The following is a 10,416-nucleotide window of genomic DNA, read 5'->3' as shown; positions in this document are numbered from 1 at the left end:
TGCTGCCATAGCAAATGCATTACATGACATACCTTTTAAATATTACTATGTATTTTGCAATATTAGATAATATGGTGTCAAACTTTAATAGCAGTAAATAGGCTTTAAAAATAAGCATATTTTATGTATTGAAAATTACTTTGGGATGCTTTTTAATGCAGACATGGAAACCCTGTCAAACTGGACAAGAAAAAGTAAGGAGAAATCAAACTGCTGTGTGCTCTACTTGGTAAAAGAAATAGTATGTTTTTTGGTGTGTTTTTCTTTTAAGCAACAGGTGTGCCTGTCTACCTTAGCAATAAGGCATGAGAGTATTCTTTTTCTATCATTGTTTTGCATTTTTACACATATTTAAAAATGCAAGTTTTGGATGAGACGTTGTTTTCCTCAGTGTGTCATTCAATGTAAGCTTTTCGTATAGTAGATGCCCTTAAAGATCACCCAGTCTAGACTCTGGTAGCATTTAAATTGGATTGTAGATTTGCTCAGAGTAGTACATCTTACAGTGTCAGCAGACAACAAAACCTACTTTCAATTTACACAACCTATTTTAATGTAGGCCTTTATCAGTTAAGTTTCTGATATGAATCACGTTTTCCTGTCCTTGCCAATGTCAGTAAATTTTCTGTTAGTATGAATTCTATAAATTAACATAAAATACTTTTTTTAATAATAACTGGTAAAAGTGTACCAGTATGCTATAATGCTACTTGTTGGCTTTAGAATGCTATTTGAAATGGCATTGAGTTTTTGGATACAGTAAGTTTGGGCCACTGTAATACACTTTTATGGATGCTGATAAACAGGTGAGATTTAAGGAACATTATAGGAGCTGCAGTGATGACAGACATGACTGCAGCTGGGGAAGGGTTTAGGCCTCAGGTCATTTTATGATGGACCATCCGGTTTACAGCTTCAGTTTATAATACATTCTTGAAATTCTTAGGACTCCCCCTTTTGAACCTCAAGAGTTCCACCCGAAGACATTCTGCTTACAATTTTATTAGCATTCATTTTATTAGTAAGAATTTGGTAAAAGTCCAACATGATTTGCCTAACTAAAGATGGTAACTATAACCCTGGAGTCATTACAAAACATACTTTTTTAATTTAACAATATTTTAAAATATTGAACTTTTTTGTCCCTTAAGCAATTGATGACACCTTATCATTCAGTCACCCCAGGTGCACAGTACACCTTTTGTATCAGTCAAATGACCAGTTCTCTCTAATTCCACACTGCCAAGCATGAAGGAACGTAACATGAGATGACCTCTACAGCTACTGGCAGGGTAGTCATTAATGCAAAATGATTTGTTCAAAGAACTATTCAAAAACAAGCTAAGACTCCTTTTAAATTTGGTTCACTATGCTTGCATGTTATGTCATGTAAAAATGAGATGAGATAACATAAGCCACCACAAAATCTTTTGAGCTTTATTTTCTTGGTGTTTTAGACAGGCCAAAATACAAAGATCTTTGAACAAAGTTTCCAGGACTTTGAACTTTTATCAAACTCTCCTGTCAAAGAAGAAATCCCCCCAACACACACACCTATTCACCCATTTTACAACAACCCATTATCAAAGCAACTGAAATGCATTACTGTTGAAGCAAGTAGTGGAAGGCTAACTTGTTCGTCTAGTGGTTAAGCTATAGATGATAACAAAAGGAGAAACCACTGACCTTTGACCCAGCCTTTCTGAAGTGCTCCTCAGAGGAATTAGGTCTCTATGTTAAATTTTACATAATCTTGAAAAGGTATGCACACACCTTTTTTAAGCTAGTTGGTAGTACAATCAGTGTTTAGAATCATAAAACAAATTGCCAGTCCGCCTCTGGACAGTTATAAGACAAATAAGCAAAATACTTTTTATTTATTAGGATAGTTTCCATAAACCCAGATGCAAACATGTATAACTATTTGGTTTATATTAAAAAAAAAAAAAACACACACACACACAGAAGAAACAGCATGAGTAAAATCACTCACCTTTCATTGTGTTTAAATTCATTTTTATAAGCTGTTGATTGCAATGCTTCAAGGCTCCTCACACACAGTAAGAGCTCAGCTCCAGGGCTATGCCATTAGTGACAAAGAGAGAATGTCTTGTCTTCATACTGTGCATGGACATTAACTGTCTATTCACAGGTGCATATCACGATGAAGCCCTACTGTGGAATACCTATTTTTAAAATGTAGATAGCATTTAAAGAGCCATGTAAAGACAGTGATGCATTAAGTCATAGGTCTTTATCAGTGCATCTGTAGCTCACATACCCTTCTGCTTAGTTTTCCTCATAACAACAAAGAATGATAAAATAATTCATAACACAAAAAAGGGATAAATTATAATGGGATGATAAAATAATGATGAAATAAAACCACATGACATGGAACTATGAAAAATAAAACAATGTTAACAAATATACTATATATATATTCTGTATAATTTTAATATTTAAATAAGGCATTCATTTACATTGTTGAATCACAGGGATATTACTTTTTTCAAAGACAAATTTGAAGTAAACTTGCAGTAGGGTTTCAAGATGTTTGTACCCTAAAGTCTTTTATTAAGTAATACAAATTACCAGATAAAAGACTAACTTTAAACAGATTTCTGTCAAAAAAAAAAACAGGATGCATCCACAAAAGGAATCTCACCGAGGGGTATTTTTGTGGTAACTTTGAGGACATGCAGCTGGTCAAACCACCTGTTGACAGCCACAACACCATCGGAATGCCACAGAAGATAGACTTGTTTATTCTCATTACTTTTGGTAAATTTGCAGAAAAATTTCAGTCTTGTTCTCCAAAGACCCACAATAAACTAAAATCAAAGACACGAACAGCTCTTTGGGCCTTTTCCAAACCAGAGCAATAGACACTACAAACAGTGAGGATTAAAAAAGAATAGGAGAACTGGTAATGTGATACAAAGAATCAGCAAGTTGATGCAGGAAAACTAGTGAGTGTATGTAACTGGAAAGTAATATAAGACTTTAATTAATCCTGTAATAAAACAACATGTATAAACATCTTAGTGGGACAGACCCTGATGCAAGCCAAGCATCTACCTCCATAATTCTTAAGTTTATTATACATTTGTTTCTGTCAGCTAATTTGAATGGATCAGTCACATTCCAAGGATGCTATTTTTTTTTAAATAACAGCACTTGACATTTCAAAGTTTGTATCATTGTGCTTTTCTGTACTGACCTCATAAATTCCACATTCATTACTTATTCTAGCAATAGTTCTAAACTGTGACAACAGTACACTATCAGCAGACATGGCAAAAACAATTAACCTAATTATAATGTTTGACTTTAAATGTGAAAACTTGTCAGATACAGACTAAAAAGCCAATTTTACCAAAAGTCTCTTAAAGAGGAATGTACACATTATTGTGCGTTAGCTAGCCAGCTAGCTGACAGGCTATAAAGTGTATAAAGTATATTTGCTATATCTTTGCAGTCTATTTGTGACAAAAGAAACAAAACGTGCAGCCATATTATTTTAAAATATGTAATTAAAATGTAATTGTAAATATATAAAATATGCATATTTTATTAATTTTGGGTTTGTAGTAGTGATTTTTAAAAGCTAAATCACCCTTGCTTTCAGTGTGCTGTTATGCTGAGTTTTGGCACAGCTGTGATGCTCTACAGCAGCGAGACCTGCGCTCTCATACCTACTGTCAACTCAAAGCGACGCTGATATTCAGTGTAACTACAATTTTGAGATATTGCTTACATGAACGACAATATCTATAGATTTCAAATATTGTATATTTATTATAATGACTTATAATTTGAATAAAAAATTTATATTAATTAATTTTACAGAAATATTCAAAGCATCTGTGCGAATGTTGCACTGAAATAGAGCCAGTATGAGTCTGGCTCTATTTGGAACGATCAGATTTAAAATTGCACTCAATCAAAGCATATCATTTAGTGGACAGAGGGAACTGCTGCAAGTTTCACCTGTCAGACGTGGACACTGGGAGGAGGGAAAGCTTAACCTTGAAACTTAACTAGTCACAGGAGTTTCCAAAACCTTCCGTGATTTTTGAGGTGTGTCTGTCAGTTCTTACATGTATATACTGAGACAAGTTTTTTTACAAATGTGTTATGAATACATTACCACCTATGAATTGCAACAGCTGTGTGAGTCAGAGATTAATACCAGAATTGAAATTTGAGCTTTGTAATGAGTGAATGACAGTACTCATCTTAAGCGAGTCTAGATTACAAAGGGACCCATATGTAGTGGCTGCATGTTTTTATAAATTTGTACAATAACAATTAATAGATTTTTAAAACATTTATTACAACAGCAGTATACTTCATAACCTGCAATTTAATCATTAATGTACATACTTTAACATTAAGCTATATTACATAATTACTTGACTTATATATTTACTTATACATGATTTATACATTTACATATACATGACTTAAAAAAAAACATGAAAGTGTCTGGAGTCTTTCATCTTATCTCTCACTCATTGTCTATACCGCTTTATACAGTATACACAGTTGCGGTCTGAAGCCTATCCCAGGAGACCTAGGCCAATCCATCACAGTGCACAAATGTCTGGATTATTAATATAAAATAATCTTGTTTAAAAGAGCTCCAAAAACACATTTAAGCATGCAAAGTGGTGAACTGCTACCCTCTAGTGTCCCACTGAAACTTCAGCATGTATCCCAGCTGTCAGAGCACTTACAACACCACATCCCTAGCTTTGTGAGGACTTCACTCTGCTCAGAGAAAAAACACCCATCTCAATCATTACCTAAATGAGCCTAAACCACACTTTACGGGAAAACCGGAGACATTTTCCAGATCACTGCCCAACTACAGAGACTGGTCTTTTTTTCAAAGAGTGCAAGTTTGTCATTACCAGTGAGAGACTTTATGGTCAGGTCTTGCTCTCTGGTACAGCCACTACAAGCATTGCATGGCAGGGTAAAGAAATAAAGTGGTCTATGAGTCACAGATGATGGTCTGACTGCTGTAAACTTCCTGATGCAATCTGGGTTTAGATAGCAGGCATGCAATCATGTTACTGTACCAATGTGTGTATTTGTCGACTGACATTGTGGCCAAAATATTTTTCCCCGTCGTTCCCCAACATGTTTTATTTTTATTTCTGATAAGCTACCAAGCTATAGCTGTTGAGCGATGATTCTGTGACATAAATATGTGGTTCACATTTAGCATCAGTGGCTGTTGTATTTCTGCTGTTCTACATCTTTAATCATTTCACATTGTCCTTTCAATTTTCTGTTTTGTGGTGGCATTGCTCAAAACAACATTTCCCATGACAAACCAGGCTATTAAACCACCACCTAAATGACCAAACACACTTATAGTGGTTTCATGGAAACTTTAGCATGACAAATCAAGCCACCCTTTGTGATAGCATCTGTACTGTAAAAAGATGGGGGGGCTCATTTAGGTTTCAAAGAGTCTAGACACAATGATATTCTCTCATGCAGAATAATGCACCATCCTGTCTTAACCTCAACATCCATTTAAGAACCAATTCCCATCAAAAGCAAAATCATGGAAGTCTGACTATGTGTTTTTATACCGCATACATACAGACAAAAAAGTACAGTTTCCTGATGCCACTACTATAACATGCAATACAAAGTACACAACCGGTCAAAAAATTGGACATACCTTCCATGGTCTTTCCTGATTTTTATTTATTTTCACATTGTAAAACAATGCTGAAGACATCCAAAAAAGCAATAATTTCCTTTGAACAGTTAATATTAAGATGTGACCTGCTACTTCTGCTCTGTACAGCCATAACAGTTAATAACGGTTCTAAGTTTTTCACTGCAGCAGAAGTAGGTTTTGGTCTTGCTTTCCTGGGATGGTCTTCATGCAAGTCAGTTTTATTATGATGCTTGATTGTTTTTGCAAATGCACTTGACAATACTGTTCTTGTAATACTATTTCAAACCAGCTAACCTTCATGCCTTAAAATAACAAATGATTGTTGCTGCTACTTAATTACCTAATGCCATATGTGTTGTTTTATAGTTTTGAAATCTTCAGTATTGTTCTGTATAGAATGTAGAAAATAAACCCAAACGGTTAACAGGTACTGTATTTATGTCAGCTGTGGGCATATATACCAAGGAGTGTTTGTTTTACAGAATGACAAACTGTTTTGGGTGAATAAAGGCCATTTATTTACAAGACCATTTATTTATATGCATGTTCCCTAGGAAAGGGAACATGCATGATGAGGGCTGATATAATTAAGAAACAGAATTACATATTTATTAACTGCACAATACATATACGGCCACACCTCACACAGTAAATAACTGAAAACATGATATATGAAGATACTAATAAGGAGATATGATAAACCACAACAAATATGGGAGATACAGGAACAATACTGATAAGCAGAGCCAACATACAGTTCATGAAAAATATGACCAGGTAAGCCTGCAATTAAACAGTACTCAGAAATAATACCAACAAGCAGACTACTGATATACATAAAGAGGTTGTTTAAGAGAAATCTACTACCCTCACAAATCACTCCTAGCACTCATTTCATACTTAAAAAACAAGCCATAATTTATTATGTCATCACGTCATATAAGAGAAGCCAAATCTATGCTCACTTTCCTATGCAGGTGATAGAATGATCCTGAAACCAACTAATAATCATACTTTATGCTTAGTGGTGGAGTTTTTGGAGGAAGGATGGATTTTAAATGTGAATTGTCCTGGAAATGCCATCCTGAGAAAACGTGAAATGCAACCATACTAAAGGCCATAGATTATTCTGCATGCAAGAGCTCAGTGGTAGGGTAACAAGGAGTGGTACTGTAGAACCTAAAAATCACACAGAACACAGCATAAATCTTTTCATTATAAATATTAATATTTATTTATGCAACCTACAGATTTAAATTCATGATTCAAAGCAGCAGTTAAAATAAGTAAACTACTAAAGTCTTTTTGATGTAGATCTAACAATCTCAGTATTCACTATGCATCATCAAATATCCTGTTATTGCTGATTGGTTAAACTAATTGCCAAAGGAAATCACAGGAAAGGCTGTAGGCCTCAGTGGCATTAGTTCGCAGATGCTAAAGGTTTGTCACATCTTTAAACTAAGTTCAAACTTAACATTTTTGCATATTGTTCCTAATTACCTTATGACATATGTGTTATTTTATAGTTTTGAAATCTCCGGTATTGTTCTATATAGAAAATTCTATATTACGTTTTTTTTGCATGGCTCCTAAGAAAGTGGTGATCTATATCATAGTCCTGAAAATATTTGCTCTTGTATATCCGCTTCAAAATTATAAGAGAACTTGAGGATAAATGAGCAAGGAGCAAATTAAAATTTGAGGAATTTTCTTATCTTATAAATAATCATGTTTTACCATGAAGAGTTCTCCCAATATTAAGCTTGGAATTGGAAACAAAACTTCAGCAACAAATTTAATATGTACAGCAAAATACAAAACAGGCCAAGGTAAGATAATCAGTAAACAACATTAACTAGGCAGGACATAAGTTAAAAACCAGAAAACCAGAAACAAGATTAAAACCAGAGGGTCACCAGCATATACTTTGTGGTGAACTGTAGGGTGGTGTGTGTGTGTGTGTTTGTGTGAAGCATGGCTGATTATTGAGTCCAGGTGTGTTTGATTAGGTTGAAAGCTTATGCGAACGTGACAGTTTGCAGGTTATAGATTTTGTAGATTCTGGCGGCCATGTTTGTAGGTCAAGTTGGGTTCTGGGAGATGTAGTGTGACATTGAAGTGGCAGGTAACTAATAACATTTCCTAGTAACTAATTCCTGAAATTGTTATCTGTTTACCATATAGTGCTTTATTTAAGTGAAGCCATTTTGTAGTGTGGCCCAAATTCTTAATGGACATTTTATATTTATTACCTCATACTTTTTTGCAAATTGCAACATTGAGCAATTTGCTTTACCTCAAAATGTACTTGTCTGGATGAGCACAGGGTGCAGTTAAGCCTTGTACATAAATTGTAAATAACAAGTGGTAAATACATATTTCAAAACACATGAGCATTTCAAGTCAAATCGTGACTTTTGGTTATGTAGAAGTACTCTAGTGCTTGGATAGTGTCAAGGTAGAAAAACCATTATCAGACTGCCTGCTTTACGTCATTAGAACTACTAAACCGCCGTCCTCTTAGGAACTTCTTTAATGGCCCTTCCCTTTAATGGAAAAATGGCCTGGTTGATCACCAAAGCCATTCTGTTTTCTGCAGGAAAATGCAACCACATACTGCCCACTGCACCACATGCACATTACAGGAACTTGTAGCTGTGTTATCGCTACATCCCCATACAGTCCTGACCTTGTGATTTTCACATGTTTGGGCCATTAAAGCATTCATTGGAGGCCTGCTATTTATACATGCAGTCTGACCATGGTTCTGGCGTACTCGAAAACTTTCTACCTAGATGGTACTGTATCAGAGCACTAGTGAAATGCTGGGATAAGTGCATTAGTGTAGCATGGGATTATATAGAGAAATACTGTACAGAAATACCTTCTCCTCTCGCTGCTCCTCTCAATATCATCCACAAACATTACAGACCATGGGGACTCTTGTCTAACCTTATCAGTGAACTTGTTCATAACCACTGCAAATAGAAAAGGGCTAAGAGCAATCCCTGGTGCAGTCCCACCTCCACCTTTAACCAGTTATCCCTATGGCAAACCTCGCTGCTGTAACACTGTCCTTGTACACATCTTGCACCAACTTCACATACTTCTCTGCTACTTCCTACCTTCCTCCTGCAATGTTACAGTTCATCTCTTGCCACTCTTTCTCTAGATTTACAAACACACAATGCAACTCTGTCTGACCTTCTTAATACCTCTCCATCAGCATTCTCAAAGCAAACATGGCATCTGTGTTGCTATTGGCCTGAAGTCATACTGCTGCTCACAGATTGTCATACTCTTCTCAACCTAGCTTCCATTACTTTTTCCCACACCTTTATCAGCTTTATGTCTCCATAGTTGCTACAGCTCTGCAAATCTCCCTTGTTCTTAAAAATTAGAACTAAAACACCTCTTGTTAAATAATCTAGGAGGCAACTCCACTGCCATCTCTCAAAACGTCCACCGTCATGCAGCTACTGCTAATCTGGACCAAATGCATTTCAATTCTTTATCGTCTTCATAGCTGTTCTCCCTTCAGCCTTACTAATTCCCTGTATTACTGTACCTGATTCACCACCAACTCATCCAACCTTCTCTCTCTCTCTCTCTCTCTCTCTCTCTCTCTCTCTCTCATTTTCTCAATTCATCAGCTTCACAAAATACTTCCTCCATCTTTTCAAGATACACCTTCTACACGCTCTTCACTTGACATTTCCATCTGCATATTTTTCCACCTTACCCTGTAGTACATACTCCCGCACTCAGTCTTTCTGATTGGCTAGTCGATATAAATCCTTTTCTCCTTCCTAGTTCATCTTCTCATACAGCTTACTATATGCCTGTTCCTTAGCCTTTGCCACTTCCCTCTTGACCTTACATTGCATCTCCTCATACTCCCGTCTACTCTCCTCATCTATATTACTATCCCTATTCTTTTTTCTTGATGCTCTATCTATTTATGCTTTCCTGTACTTCCTTCACCTCCAAGTTTCCTTATCTTCTTTTCTCTGTCCTGATGTCATGCCAAATTCATTACTCAAAACCGCAATCATGGGTAAGACTGCTGACCTGACTGCTGTCCAGAAGGCCATCATTGACACCCACTGACATTGACACACATGTCTCAGGAATCTTTTGCAGCTGTTTAGAGTTAATTAGTTGATTAGTTGATTGTGGAGTTGAGGAATGTTGGGTTTTCATGAGCTGTATGCCAAAATCATCAATATTAAAACAATAAAAGGCTTGAACTACTTCAGTTGTGTGTAATGAATCTAAAATATATGAAAGTCTAATGTTTATCAGTACATTACAGAAAATAATGAACTTTATCACAATATGCTATTTTTTTAGAAGGACCTGTATTGTCAACAGTAACACACTTTATGTAAATGGCAGCCCTGCTATTATTTCTAGGTTAATGATACACTAGCTATCCCTGTCAGTAGGCTTTGACTTGTGACCAGTGTTCTTCAGTAAATGCCATTTTTTCATGTTTGATATACACCGCCTAGCCTAAAATGCACTGTTCACAGTGGAATACTTTTGGTAAATTTATGCCGTGTCAAAAAATTTATTTCCATCCAAAGTTGCTCTAATTTCTTTCCAAGATCTTGTATTGATGTTAAAAGAATCCCAAAGTTTCTCAATGGTGTTAAGGTCTTAACTCTGTTTGGCCAACCCATATGTAAAAAATAATGTGTCAT

The sequence above is a fragment of the Clarias gariepinus genome, chromosome 5 (assembly GCF_024256425.1).
Source record: "Clarias gariepinus isolate MV-2021 ecotype Netherlands chromosome 5, CGAR_prim_01v2, whole genome shotgun sequence".
Taxonomy (NCBI): Eukaryota; Metazoa; Chordata; class Actinopteri; order Siluriformes; family Clariidae; genus Clarias; species Clarias gariepinus.
The sequence above is the reverse complement of the archived record's forward strand: the minus strand, read 5'-3'. Positions refer to the sequence as shown.